Source organism: Seriola aureovittata, chromosome 12 (genome assembly GCF_021018895.1).
Source record: "Seriola aureovittata isolate HTS-2021-v1 ecotype China chromosome 12, ASM2101889v1, whole genome shotgun sequence".
NCBI classification, from domain to species: domain Eukaryota; kingdom Metazoa; phylum Chordata; class Actinopteri; order Carangiformes; family Carangidae; genus Seriola; species Seriola aureovittata.
Genome location: NC_079375.1, coordinates 10,301,156 through 10,316,976, shown reverse-complemented (window position 1 = coordinate 10,316,976; position 15,821 = coordinate 10,301,156). Strand labels below are relative to the sequence as shown.

Here is a 15,821-nt window from a genome sequence, read left to right as displayed (position 1 = left end):
GCTAAACCTGTGACTCTTTTTAGGAGCTGGGGGAAAACAAAATCATGTCCAACAGTGTAAACGGATGTAATTTATATCAGCCAGTAATGATATGCAGGAAGCAGTAACAAAGTGAGTTGAAATTCATTGAAATAATAATGATCTAGAGCATTAACTGAAACTTTCTTTTATGAATGTATCCAGGATTAAACTTAGTTGAAACTGTAGCATCTGTCAGTCCTGTGGTTAAATCCTACCAGCTCCAATATTGATAGTCGTATATTTCTTACAAACCCCTTCCCCAGTGTGAGAACCACTGAACGAAATGATGCCATGGAAACTGTTTGAATGTTAACACAGTACCGGTTTGTTTTCTAGGCTTTACACACTTTAAAAGTTGAGGTTACAATGTTGTTTGCCAGATCTGACAGGTTTGAAACATTGTGATTTCATTTTGCATTTGCTGCTGATGTACTTTGTAAATGTAAATGTACTTTATTTATACAGCCCTTTACAACAAACCTTTCGGCGTACCAAAGTGCTTTACAACAGGTACTAAATAAAGAGAACACAGAGTACTGTTATGTTTTGATGGTGATCATGAATTACTGGATTCAACTTCTTTTTAATGGAACTGTCTGCTATAAAGAAAGTTGACTATTATCTGTCCTCTAATCATGTTTTCATTGCGCTCCATCCTCTCATCACTGAGATCAGCCCACGGGTTCACACAGACTGTAAACATGTCACAGTAAAATTACTGTATTCGCTCAGTTTGCTTGTTTTCTCCATCTTTCCCAACTGTGCTTTAATGAGAAAACCCTACACAAGCACTTTTAAATAAATGAACAGACTTCTGGTCCTAATTGGAGAAGTCCTGCCTCGCTCCTTTTGGCTCCTGCGTGGTTTGGCTGCAGTGGTATGCAGCCACTGCTGGTTTCTGGACCACAGTTGGTCATCTGGTGCCAAGTGGGACTGACTGGGATGTAGTGCCAGTGACCGGGACAAGGTCAGCCAGAACAGTATGTAACCACTGCCAAAATCAGACCAAAACTCTGTCCACAAGGGTTATTAACCATGATTATAGAGTTATATTTGCTGCAATAATATGAGCTTGGGGTTATGTAGAGCAAAAGTAATCATAAGCCCTGAGCCTAATGCCTCATGATTAATTGGAAAGCATAATTAGATCTGGATATTTGTAACCGAATACTCAGTAGAATATATCTAATAAGAATTTGAAAGTGACAAATGTTTTGTTGATATGAATAACTGGATGAATACATGAGCAACCTAGTGTAGCTGTTTTCAGATCTTTGTTTGCTCTAAAACACTTGAACAGATACCAACACTGCATAATAACATCTTCTGCATTCACACTCTCTCTATCCTGGACCCCCGACATTTCTCTTTCTTCTGTCTTAAACAGACAGCCTCATCCAGAGGCAGACACACGTGTATCAGCGAGGCCAACATTGGTAATGTGTCCAGAGACCCTGAAATGGACAAAATGGAAAAAGAAACATCTTTCAAAAAAAAGTGAGTCTAGAGGAAACAGAGAGTCAGCCTGTCCAGCTACTTTTCAACTCCTGGATCTACTGTAGAATACAAACAAAAGTAACAGTTAAACCTTCGCTCTGCTCCCTCCGGCCCAAACTGAATTGTGATCAAGGTTAGCTGAAATTCAAGCGTTAGGATTTTTTAAAATCCACAGAAATGAGTGTGTGAACAGTTCCACAGCTGTGTAAGGGAAATGATATAACTGTATTATGATCAAAATCATGTACAGAGTAGAACATAACAAAACAATATATAGTTAGGAATAGTGTTTTCCATTTGCTGCTTAGCTACAAATGTGTTGCATACAAACTTAATGTAGCAAGTGACCTGTGTGATGGTCCCTTTGCACAATATACCAAGAATCTACCACGTCTTATTCTTCTGATACTCGATCTTTATGTAATTTAAATCTATGTCTATGCAACGTTACTCGTTATTTTCACCCCCCTTTCAACAGTTGCTGTTTGGTTTCCATAGGATGAATCTACTGCAGCATACATATAAAAAATAAAAAAAACCCTGTGATGTGCAGCCTCTTCGATCCATCACTGACTAAATCTGTATGGAGCACACTCCTTTGACCTTTTCATGTCTGATCCCAGCAACAGAGCCTAGATTTATATTGATATCTTCTAGCTGCTTTCTCCCAGGCCCAATGCGATGCTGCTGTGTAACACACACACTGCGACTGATTTCAGAAGTAAACCTATGTGCCATGTTGGCGGCTATTGCCTTTACCTCCCTTGAAGTTATCATGTTAGTGATTCTTGTCAGCCATTCATAGCTCATAGCGCACCGACCTGTTTGTTGTGCAGGTTTCCAGCAAATATGCTGAGCTCGGAGCTGATGACCTTCAGACTCTACCATGTACCCTGCTGATTAGATACATACAGTATACTTAATACTGGTGCATCTGACAGCCAATATCTCTTATCTCTAACCTTGAATTTGTTGAGTTGCTGAGTTGTCATACATGAGTCATATATAAAGGAGCTACGTGTAAGGTTTTGCCACATAGCCAATGTAGAGGAAATGTTGTGAGTTCAAAATCAAACCTCATTCCTTTACTCACCAAGAGCTGTCTGCAGCAGTGGAAAACAACGTCAGTGTTAACACTTGTTTGCTTCTATTTGTATTACTTAATTTCTTCTACTCACGTTAGCATGCTAACCAACTGGCCTGTCTGGCCTGTCTTGTCACTTTTCAATAGCAAGTCACTGTAGCATCCAGCGCTCTTGGCAAGCGACAATCACCGCCACACTCTCCAAGACGCCATGTGTGTCAGCAGATAAAATTTACATATAACCCCTTTGACGATTATAAATGACCAGGAAATAAATCATAAGAAAAAAGCAATATGTTTTTCTTAAACATATTGCAAGAAGCAGGCTCTATACACTGTTTGTCTAATGCAAGCATTGCATTCAAACTTTGCCCTGACAAAAGTCTAGTGACCGAAAGTTTGGCTACAGTGTTGTTATAGTTCTTGCATGGGACCAAAGTGTGCAGCGGTTTATTTTCTCCATATTTGAGTTTTTATGACTTTCCTGCACTTTAGTATCTTACTGAATAACTAATTTGTGTAACGTGTTGTCTGATCCGGGTGGACAAAAGTGTTTATAGTTGTTCTGAATGGCCACACTCAAAGGCAGGGTGAGAAGCTGGCCATCATAGAGAGGGAAGGGGGGGGTGTGTGTGTGCTAATCCTTGAATATGGAGACAACACTGCACATTTTCAGGCAGTCTCTCCTGGAAGGCATTCATAGTGTTGCACTTGTAAACACAAGAAGTGACAGAAATAGTTGTGTAAAGAAGGGAAAAAAAGAGAGTTTGAGAGAGGAATCCTCGCACCTTTCTCACCTCTGCATAGCGAGTCGCAGCATCAAGTAGGTGTGAATGTCGGTTGTCAGGTTTGGAAAGTTACAGACTTTGTCGGACAACACCCACCCACCCGCCACCCCCCACCCCCCCTGCTCGATAATCCAACAAACTCTTGTGTAATGGCACCTTTAGTATCTTTTATTCAACAATTCAAAGCTGCGGTGCACTGTATACTTAATGCTGAATCTTAAAAACAACACATAAAGCTTTAAAAACAAAATGAATGTGTTGGCGTTACCACGCATAAATTAATTTTATTTTTGCTTAAGGCAACAGAAGTCTAAGTGTGGTGTTAATATGAAACCAAACATGTATTACCTCCTCTTTTTCATTTAACAAATGAGTAAAGTAATGAGGAAGCCCATTAATTAGCTAATGGAAACATGCCCTTTGTCATGTTTACTCTGGCATTAGTGCTGAATTATCATGTTCATTTGATTAGTGTGGCTGATGAGCTCGCAGGATTAGATTGGAGATGGCATCTGCACATGCAAAACCTCAAGCTGAAGAATAGATTCCAGGATGGACAGATGTACTTGCTCTACTATTTTGAGGATTCGGTGTGACGGGTGTGCCAACATGGCCTCCTGTTGGCTGCGGGTACAGCAATGAGTCACACTCCCAGTGCTGCAGTGCACAATCTCACACCTTTGCAGCACTGAGAGCAGAGCACTGTCACATTAGCTAGTGGTATGAAAACATTAATAGGGAGAAGCACGATGAGATGAGTGACTTTAGGGCTGTTGATCATTTCAGGTCATGAGAGTCTTTTCATTTTTTTGTTGGAAATGTTGGTGAAGTGTTAACAATCTAATGTAACGAAAGAAGAAACAAGTAATAGATAGAAAAAAGTTATATACAACACAAGACCTTCCATATAGGTCTGTTATATTGCTCACATTTTCTACCACTAACATTCAAGGCAGGACTTCATTTCTTTTTACTCTCTGGAGTGCTGTGACATACAACCCACTGGCACCAGCTCAGATACTGACTATACACATATATAACACTTTCCCAAGGCAATAGTCTACAGAGGAATGATAAAGTCAGTCTAATAACTTCAACATACAGCTCGAAATTGACAGTCCGAAAATTCACTTCTGCTCCTACAAAACAAAAGAACTCTCCAAGGACAGAATGAGCTGCTCTCATCAACAGGTTTCATTTATTCTACTGATTTCTGCCATCTCACAAAAGAAAGAGAGAGATGTGCTGCATTCCTGTCAGTCGTAATTGCTGCTCTGTGCACATCTGAACTGATGTAAATTTTATCAGCGCATGACAATTTTCATTACTGATTAATCTGCTGATTATTTCTCAGTCAACCGCATGATCATTTTGTCTATAAAATGTCAGAAAATACTGTTAAATGCCTTCAAATACCTTGTTTGATCAATGTTAGTAAACCAATGTTTTCATTTTACAATCAAATCACAAAGAAAAGCATCGAAAAGCTTCGTTAAAGCTTTCCAAGAGGTGATCATTCAGTTATGCTCATTACATTGTATTGAGTATTTAACAACATATAGTTAAATGAATATATAACAGTGTGAGTCAAAACTGACCGTTATTATCCTTGTGAAGGTAGAACTTACAGCTGAGCTGTTGTATTGGATTGCATTAGATTTTACAGTGTGTACCTAATAAAGTGATCATTGATATAAATTGGTGAGTTAATTAACAAATTCAGTTCTGTATGATATATAATTTGCACAAACACAACACCTTCATTATTTAAATGATATCATCATACGATCATCATTTATAATATACAGTACAAGCAACGGATGTTTCCAAACAACCACACATCTGACTGTTGTGTGAGAACTGAACGTAATGAGTTACAGCACCAGCTCAAACTCGGCACTACCAGATAATAAAAAATGGAGACTGTTGCTCTCAGGGACAGATGGGAAATGGAAAAAGCCCTCCATCATGTCATCAACACAGTTAGAGGGATCCCACAGCCCACAGTCATGATTCTACTGGCCCTGAAACCTCCAACAAGACTTCCCTTTTATCAGCTCCTCCCAGGAGGGAAGCAGCCACCATAACCTTTATCCAGCATGAGTTCAGGTCTGCCCTTCCAGACACAATCAGTGCTTGAGACAACCTTTAAATGAAGACACGTCAGCCTTGCTGTCTCATGGTACACTCACAAAATTGTCTATTGTGTTTGTCTGTTGCTCTCCCCTCTCCTCCCCCCTTATGTTTCAATATTGCCATCCTCTCAAAACAGGTTAGCTCAGTGTCAAAGAGTATACACACAGATTGCCTGTGGGCAATTTGTTGAAATTTACCAAGAGGTATAGTGCTGAGAGGGCGCTGTGTGTCGTTCGTTTTAGGGTGCCCTTCATCAATTTTGCAAAGAAGGTGGATATCACCTGCTCTGTCTCGCCTCAATTTGACCTCGTGTTCACATCTGAATAACAATAGCTGGAAGTGACTGCATCATATGCTAATGTCAGCCAAGGTAATCCGTACTTACTATGCAGCTTTGCATTAACAATTTCAGGCATTAAAAGTGTTAGAGAGAGCTTGTATTTGACTGAGAACAATGCTGGGACATAGGAAATGATACAATACTTTCACATTATATTGCCATTTAGTGAGTCAGGGTGCTGAAACAATGGCAGTCAGTCTACAGGCACGAGGACTACAAATCACTTCCATTTTAATGGTGTCATTTGACAGGTTTTTACTGCTCTATACAACAAAATATCAGCAATCGTTTCACGGGGTTGTGATCAATGTCAGTGGTTCAACAAGTGTTTACTGGTTGTAAGGAGCAGTTTTGCCTTTATTCAGTAGTTTGTTTCCTTGCTGTTATTTCCAGAATGTATGCCTGACAGATAAACCATTAGGACATAGTGTGATAGTCAGACAGAATTTCCATTTTGTTTTCACTTCATTCATTAGTTTAACGTTGTGTTCACATTAGCTGTTTTCTGTTTTGGAACAGGGGTTATTCTACCCCAACTAATCAGTGGTGCCTGATGGATCCGTCCTGTCGATGTTGTTTTCATTTCAACACAGTTGGCCGAAGTAGTTCACTTCAATGTATCCTGTGGTGTTCACATGCTGCCGGTGGTTTGATGCTAGTTTAGGAAGCATAAGGAGGAGAGGAAGACTGCTAGCAGGTAAACACAGATGTAAACGCTGCATTATTTCAAATATTGAAAAAAATATTTTAAGAGAAAGGAAATGTTTTCAGCACTCACATTTGCGAGACCTCAAAGATAAACATAATGCATTTTGGGGAGAATCAGTGAATGTAAACAAAACTTTTTGTTAAACATTTCTTTGCAAGAAAACTCCACGTCAACAGACTGCTGTACAAATTTATCATTACTGCAAAATCAATACTGCAAAACCACAGTCTTTTTCTTTTATTTCACACATCTTTGCTTGGCACCTATAACCCACCTGGCACCTACATTAAAAACCTGGCACCTGCATTACCCACCATAGAGTTTGACTGCCAGCAGTTCAGTCAGAGATTTGGGTGTGTTATGTCAGTAGCTGCTACCTTCAAGCAGAGATGTGGCGCCGCTACAGAGGTCTGCTAAGATCCCTTCTTTCAAACTCCAGCAGTACTCCACACGACCTGCAGACAGACTTTGATGTGTGGAATCTGGCCAGTTCTCTCTTTAATGTTCGTCGTGTTGATTTAAGACTTCTTATTTCTGTAATTCTGATTCACAACAACCCACATTAGCTGTGTCAGTCTCATCCGCTCTTGTCACTATTTTCCTGTAGCTGATTTTCTGGTATAGTGAGATGATATCCTTGTTCTTAATCCTACTGACAAAGCTTGGATCAGCTCAATTGGACACAGAACAACACCAGACCGTTTTCAATTTCTGAGAAAAAATTCGGGAAAAAGGCAGCCAGTGAGGACAAGACCAGGTTAACGATGACTGAAATTCTCAGGACTACCTCTGCATTGAAGAAGATACCTGCACAAAACTAATAGCAATGCAGGTTAACCTACAAATTATTATAGATTTAGCATCAACAATATTTACCTTTTATGTTCGACTTTATTTTCTCACATGGTGATGCATATTTCTATGTTTTCTTTATACCATACATCCTGTGGGATGGTGTATTAGGTGGGATGCGTGTATTAATATTTGTATTATGTGACCGACAGAGAGGTGGACATTTTTCACTGGTGGGAAATGGCTTACACCCATTGATTAGTCACTGTATGGAGGGATGGGCTGCTCAGATGAGGTGCTTTGTCCACGTCAGTGCGGCTCATGGGAAAGGAAGTAGTAGTATGCTTGACCTTTCAACATGCTATTCCCATTCCTCCTTTAGATTAAATCTCACCTCTGCTATTTTTTTTTTTACTCATGGGTACTCTGCTGATGTGTCATCGCACACTTGTGAAATTTCCTTCGCAAAATTGCTCTTGCCATTTTTTCTTAAGCCACTAAATTCATTCTGTTTTTGCGAAGCTGCTTCTGACATCCCATAAAGTTAACCCAAAGAGTGCCATGGGTTAACTTGTCAATCTGCCTTTTTTAAAGGAGTGCGCTCAAACATCCAAGTGGTGTCATTAACACACACAAGTTGGCAGGACGGGCAAGCATTAACAATTCAGATATAGCGTCATCCTCGCATCTTGCTCCATATGCCGCTGCCTTAACCAGTCTGGAAGAACCAGATGGTGAAAGAGCTGAACAACACTCCAGTCCTCATCTGTCCCCTGGTCTTACTCAGTGCTTTGTCACTGGGATATCTCTCGACTTTATACTCCACCCTGCAGAAGGATTTGCTCTGTTAATATTTAGACTATTCATTTTCTCTCTTGCTACAGCATGTAGCAAGTGGCCCCAGAATAACCAGATTATGAAACGCAGCATAATTTACACCTGTTCTGTTTTTGCAAACAAAGATGCGAATGAAGTGTTTGCTGTCAAGCCTCTTGCATGTTTAAGCCAGTCACATACAGTATCCCCAAGATACAGAAATCTTCAAATTCCAGGGCTTTCTTTTGCACTTTCTCGCAGAGGTCACCTGTTACAAGGCCCTTATGTATATTTCATCACCACCATTCCTTGATTCATCTCACCACAACCCTGGCATCAAACGACTGACATTGTCACAGTCCTGAGGTTGCTGGGGACATTACAAATTCATATCGACTTTGGTTGCTACGGCGGAAAAAAAAACAAAAAACACCTGCAGACACAGAGCACAAAGTTCACAAACTCAACTAGAATAACAAGACGGTGAGAAGTTTAGACTTTTGGCACTTCAGTTCACCCAATGTGGATGATGATGATGACAGTGGCGGTAATGGGGATGATGTCGGCAGTCATGGGAAATAATAAGCACCTTCATTAACTGTGAAAAAAATATGGGGACTTCCTCTGGAACAGTAATGGTAAACACCCTCAAATGCCAAAATGTATATGTGTGAGTTTGCCGATAATTACAAGTGGGTGTATGAGAAAATGTCTGTGACTGAATGCTTGTGTGCGAGTATGTGTGATAGCTCATGTGGCACAACTTTCTCCTAGACAGTATATTTGTATACAGCTAATTTGTTTTGCCAAATAAGGAAACATAATTTCAGCATCAATAATGTTTACTGGTAGCCCCATCTGTGTCCTCAGCACTCGAAATCCAGTGTTTCCACAGACTGTTCCGGCCGGTGAAGCAAGCTTAACACACATTCATGCAAAGTGGAGGGGAAATATGTTGCTTTTGCACTGCAACATTTTATTCTAAATAGATAAGTGTTGGGATCATGAAAACACTTTTAGAATTATAACATGCTGAATTATAGGTAAAAAAAACAAAACAAAAAACATTTAGATTTTTCCGCTGAGGTTTGACTAGTGAACACTGACAGAATCATGGAGTATAATTTTCTTACTGAACAAAGTGCGACGCTCTTGTACTGCATGGGAAGTGCTCGGGATGGTTGGAGGTGTGGGACTTTGACACCAGGGTTCATGTGGGTCACACATATGTTTAGATTTAGGTAATAAACACACAGTAGCTGCAAAAAAATAAGATGCTTTTGATGCTACAAGTGGATGTTGTATTGCAAGAATAGCTGTTTTAGGGATTTGCAATATATGAAATATTGTTAATTTGCATCTAGGCAGATCTGATTTTTTTGGGTTTTTTTTTTTCCAATAAAGTGAAACATTTTTAATTAAGTGTTTCACATGGCATTATTATAAATGTGCCGCTGTGAATTAGTTGTAATAATCTGTAGACGACGGGGTTCAGTTTTGTGACCTGATGCTTTTGTACAAGTACGCACACAAGCTCATGGCAATCCACATCCATGACTGTGACTGTGATAAAGCAGATTGTTGGTGTGATTCATCTCCACATGAAACAGCTCTGCATAGTCACGCTCAAGACAGAAGCAAATTTTTCATGTAATCAATAGAACATGGGAATCCGTTAAAAAAAAAAAAAAAAAAAAAAGTAAAACCCAAAGTCTACCATCTCCTCTGCTGATTAAAATGCCAGAATGTCTCCAGCTAGAGCCATCTGATAGACATAACCTTTAAGTGGGCCATTAGGAATATATTAAAAAAGACTCATTTCCTGGGGACATGTCACTGATGAATTATTAAAACATCTAAAACAGGCCGAACCATTCCCCTCCCCCTCCCCCTAAAAAAGATCACCACTGATGAGGAGTTAACCCATTAAATGACAAGCGCATGTAATAAAATTTAAATTTCCACTTGTTGGATGTGGACACAGCCAAGAACCTGCCCACAAATCACCGGGCAGGGCCTCTGATATAATTTTCATATCGATTTAGGTTCTGGCCCTGCTTGCTTTGCCAAGAGTGATCCTCTGCTCCAGCCGGTCAGAATGCATTCAAAATCAATGAGCCGAGCAAACACACGAGGGTGAAGCAGGACTTTCAACTGTGCAACTGCAAAAGATGCTCGTGTTTAGAAGGAATCAAACGCTGCTGCTTAATTCAGAGTAAGCAAGCAATCAATTTTTGCATCGCTGAAAACTAATTCAGGGATGGCAACTTGAGACCGAATTACAAAGTGAAATAAAATGTAAATATGGGATGAATGATAAGTCGTGACAGTCAACAGGCAGGAGGTCCCGAGCGACAGAGGAAAGATTATGCAGATGAAATGCAATGTCACTGTCAGGTTTGATGATTCATCTTAGCTCCATAATTTGCCTTATCTGACTCTAGCCCTGATAAGGCATACTGAATAGTTTGTCCTTGTATTAATGGTGACGTTTAATAAGTTGAAAGTTTGTTTATTCAGTTAATAAATGGCCAGATACTCATTAAAAGGAGTTTATAGACCATGTTCATATTCTTCTGCTTGAGGAGACACTTCTTGATTAGATGATAATGACACTGAGTTATACATGTTGTGTAACAGCTTCGGTATAATTATATGAACCAGTTTTACTTTTCATTAAAGCCTGACTTGTAGTGGATTATTGCTATTGATATTTACGGGGTTTTAAGCAATCTGATAACGACATGCGTAGGTGAGCTCATGCTTAGTAATACGGTAGTACAGTGGACACAGGCAAAGGTGAGCAACTAGCTGGTGACCGTCATGCAGCATTTAGCAGCTAACAAGACAGATATCTCCTTCAGAGCTAAAAGAAGAATGAAAGCTGGACTTAACTTTGTCAAGTGGCAAGAAACTTGACTGCAAATGAATATTTTTCTCCACATCTGCTGGTTGTGTAAAAAAGCAACACTTATATTCATCAGTACAACTTAATATGGTGAATATATGTCAGTCTTATATTTCCAGCCTTTTCCACTTAAAAAATTAATTAAGGCAGCTAGAAAAAATGTGACCAGTGTTACACACCAAGCTGGACAATTTGAATACTTTTCTGTGTACAATGTATCTAAGTCTAAATTGATCTTTGGCAACACTTGTGCAGTACAGTATATTTTTAATGAGCTAAAACTGGTCAATAATACTGCTGCTCTGTTATATTTTATTTTGTTTGCTGCAAGTTTTGAAAAGTACATTTTTAAGGCATGCACCCAAAGAAAAGAGTTTTGATTTTCTCTAATAATTGGCCAAATACAATTGCAGCATGTTTTTTTTTTTTTTGTTTTGTTTTTTTTAAAAGCTGCTGGTCCTGGCTTATTTTTATCCCTTAATGAGCACACAACCTTATGCAATGCTACAGTATGTTCACATGATAGCGTGATCTGTGCAAATCTTAAAAAAGCTTCCTCCTTTTCCCAATTACCAGCTCTTAGCAGAAGCCCATATTCTCAGCACACATCGTTCTTTTTCCTTCGTTTCCCATTTCACACTGTCGCTGTCATGCTCTGAGGTGCACAGAGATAGACAGGTGCGTGTTGTCCTCCAAATGTTTGCGCTGCAGGGGCTGTGTTCGCGTGGGCTTTCTGTGGAGTTCACTGATGTCTGTCCATAGCTGTGTTTCCAGGCTCAGGATGCAGGCATGCAGGAAGTCAGGCAAGCAAGCAGAGGGGTAGAAGCTGCCTGAGCAGCTTGGGCTGAAAGAGCGTGAGAGAGGCCAGCAGTTGGCCCATGGGGCCCACAGATGGAGCCTCTGGATGAGGAGTGGAGAAAAATCTAGTCAGGCATTTCAGATGGACTTGTGGATGACTCATGAGCCCTAGTAGTATCTCATACACCTACTGTGATGCAGGAAAACAGGAAACGGAAGCCATTGCTTCGTCTGACTGTCTCCCTGGAAGATCTTCAATTTGAGGAAATTTAAATCAACTGCTTCTCTTTGTGTCAATAAATATTTTAATCTGTTTTTTCAAGAATTTCTAATTCTTAAAGTTTATCCATAATGAAAAAAAAGTAATCCATTGAGTCTATATGTATGAAAAACAGGTCAAATTACTAATAATCTTCCTCTGTCACTCACATAGTGAGTGCCGTGTATGTGTTGAAATCAGTGGAAATATTAATACATCCTGTAGGTGGGTGTGAGATAACTGCACACAGCAAGGAGTTATTGCTGAGGAAGTGAGAAAAGCTTTACAGCAAAGTGCAAATCCAGGAGATTGATTGTAGCATCACAAGTCGTGATAAGTGGTCATTGCTGTGATGTTTTAGCACCCCACTTGCAGTAGATCACTTAACAAATCATTGGTAATGGTCAAGTGAGGGTAGAGAAGAAGTAGTTTAGAGTTGTTGTCTAATTTTCCTCTACTTAAATGTGTGTGTTTATCCCCTTCCTTTTCCCTTATCCCCTGCGTAGCTATTTTTCATATTGTTGTATCTTGCACATTGAGCCAACAAGCCCGTTCTCATATTCATATTCATATTCATATTCATACCAAATCATCTGCTGCTGCTGCAAACTGCATAACTTCCTGTGAGGCAGATATTTCACCATGTTTTATACAATATTGCCACTGGGGAAATGTTCTTTATAAAAGATGTGCAGGAACACTCAAACAGCACGACAACTTCTCTCTAACGGTTTGAGAGTATAAGATCACAGATGAGCTGTTCTTCACATGAAACAACTTCATAGGCTGCTTTTATGTCCTACATTTGTTCTTTACCACATTATGAGATTTTAAAACATTGCTTTACCCTTTTATAAAGCCATGTTAGGAAAGTTATCTAAACCAAACTGAAATATTGTTATTTTCTCCCTAAGAATGAAATTGAGGCATAAACAAGTCACCGAGCAACAAACATTTTTTGTTGGGAAATAAATTTCGACACACCTCCAGGGACCAGCAGCTACAAAAATAATAAGTCTTTCAGGAAGTAGGTATGGGTTGAATCAGTGTTGTGTTTTGCCAATCTTTAATAGGAAGTAAAATGAAAACAAACAATGAAAATCTGTTTATATAATGACTTCATGGTTTACAACAAGTACACTACAGTAAGGATGGAAAAAAAAATCCTTCTTAAATCTCAGAAGTCCATTTGTAGAAGTGTTAAGTGTGATAACGCTTTAACAAGAAAGTAATAATCTCATGATGATATTATATTCTTAATCTTCTCTTCTTTGGAGAAAATAGAAAATATGGTTAGACATGCATTGTGCTGCGCCCCCTTGATAGAATTTACTATGCCACTACATTAAAATCCCCACATTCCTGATTATACTCTAATCTCCACAGATAATCCTCCCACTCTGTGCTGAACCTCCAGATATAATGCACCCGTGTCACCCAGCGGCCCCAGTCAAGGTTTCTTTTGCACTCTAACTTTTCAGAACATAACAGACCACGTCTGCAGCGTTGGCTTCATCAGCACTCTGTGCTCGGGTCACGCAAGCCTTGGACACATCCTCCAGAAATAAACCCTGACACACAGACCTCACTCTTGTCTTGTACTATTTGTGTTTTCTTGCCCATTGTGGCCCACTGTCACATGATTCTGCCACTCAAACAGAGGCGAGGAGACATCAAATCCTTTATAGACACATCATGCATATTTGAAGACAGAGCATTTGGCCCATAAATAGCGCTAGGGCTAAATAATTGATGAGGCATTTGCTGAAAATATATGAACAAGGCTGTGCATTCAGCATATCAGCCAAATGTCTCCTGTTTGGGATCTACTGCATGTACTGTATTTGGAGGTGATATACAAGCATGTATGCAGATGTTGGCACATGTCTCTCAGTCTAAAATCATCTTGTATTGGTTTCATAAACACAGCAGGTCGGAGATTATACTGGAGCAAATGGGAATTTTAACATGTGTTCACCAGTTTCTATAATCTCTTTGCTCCCAGAGGCGGGAAATATTGATAAAATCTTATATCAGGATATGTGTAATTTGATATGTACGAATTTAGTCTTAAAGTCTTTCTTCATACAATTAAAACATTATGGTAAAAAACAGCCAATACAAGAACATCAGTGGGAAGGAGGATTGCTATAGTACATTGTCTTGTAATTGAATTCAGCAAATATTAAATAAACCGGAGGTAATGTCTGTTGTGGCTAATCTAATACTATTTCTTCAAATTATAATAATAATAACAATATTGACACAAAGCAGTTCTACTCACTGATTTGCAGCATTGCTCCATATCCCAATAGAACCAGAGATAAAGTGAAAGTTATTTTATTAACTATTGGCTTCCATTCAAATATACATCCAAAGTCTATGTTTAATAATTTTGAATAGTTTTTTTCAGTTTTATGTCCATTTGGCAGATTTAAGTCCATTATTCTCTTTCCTTTTATCTCTGTATTTGGTCTCTTACAAATCCTGAGATAAACATCTGGCTGTTCAGCTGCTATGTTCACCAGCTAGCCGCTAACTTTGTCTATTAGCCGTTCAGTGCTGGGGAGGTAACCTACAGTCAGGGTATGAGAGCTGTAATGCTCAGAACAGCTGCGAGCTGGATACAAAACTGATGAGAGCAATCAGACTAAACCATAACAGTAAAGTGACAGGCTGTAAAATCAAAACGTTTGTCTCAAATAGTCATTTTTGTCTATTGTTTATATAAAAATACTGAATGGAGCAACTATAATATTTCAATAGCACAACTTTAATATTTGAAGAACAATTGTTTGTTATTGAATGTCATTAGCTGGATCATAGTTTAAGACATTTACATTCATGTAGTGAACAATCGCACTGTTTCCCTAGCACACGTCAGGCTCCTCTCCATCTGAGTAACATAACAACTTTCTCAAGGGCACAAGGGAGTTGAGAATAGAAAAACAAAACACTCTTTCATTTATCCTCCCAGACTTTCCTAATCAGTTCTGGGATTCAAACTAGCAATCTTCTGGTCAGATACTCTCTCCTCTATCCTTGAAGCAGCTACCAGCTCTGTGTGCTTTGTGCCATTTTATATTCCCACCTCTCAGTCAGTTGTTTGAAATCCTCAGGAAGATATTGCACATCTTCACGGTGCTGTAATAGAAGGCATGATTTTATAGCATTGTGTTTCAGCCCACAGGGGCCAGATGAGGTTCTCATACATGCAGAAAAAATAAGTCCAACAGTGGAATTACTTTTTTTTTTTTACCTCGAATGCATGTCCAAGAATGGAAATACCACGCTTAGTGTATCCTCGCCATTCAATTTCTCACTTTCTCTTTCACTTCTTGTCTGACACACACAAACACGCACACACACAAATTGCATCATACACAAAGATGTACACACATGCACAGATGCACACATATACACATACACATATGGATTCAGCTGACGCCACTGAATAATTGAGAGGTTGCAATAAAATGAATGGTGCACGTTAGAGTGAGAGATGGTTGTGGAAATAGAGAGAAAGCACAGGGATTGCCCGCAGGTGAGCGTTAACATGTGAATCATCATGTATGGATGTTAGGAGGCGAACACCACACACATTAGCGGTCTCATGTGACAGCTGGATTCATGATTGACTTTTCTTTCTTTTTTTTTCTCTCTCTCCCCTTTT

The 15,821-nt window shown here is 39.3% G+C and overlaps 1 long non-coding RNA gene across 1 annotated transcript in view; it reads left to right on the top strand.

The window, feature by feature from the left end:
- LOC130178354 (uncharacterized) overlaps positions 1 to 13,612 on the top strand; it is a 75,540-nt gene extending 61,928 nt beyond the window's left edge. The window contains exon 3 of the long non-coding RNA XR_008829149.1: positions 13,535 to 13,612. This is a non-coding gene — a long non-coding RNA (uncharacterized LOC130178354). The remainder of the gene's footprint in view (positions 1 to 13,534) is intronic.
- Positions 13,613 to 15,821: the final 2,209 nt, after the last annotated feature.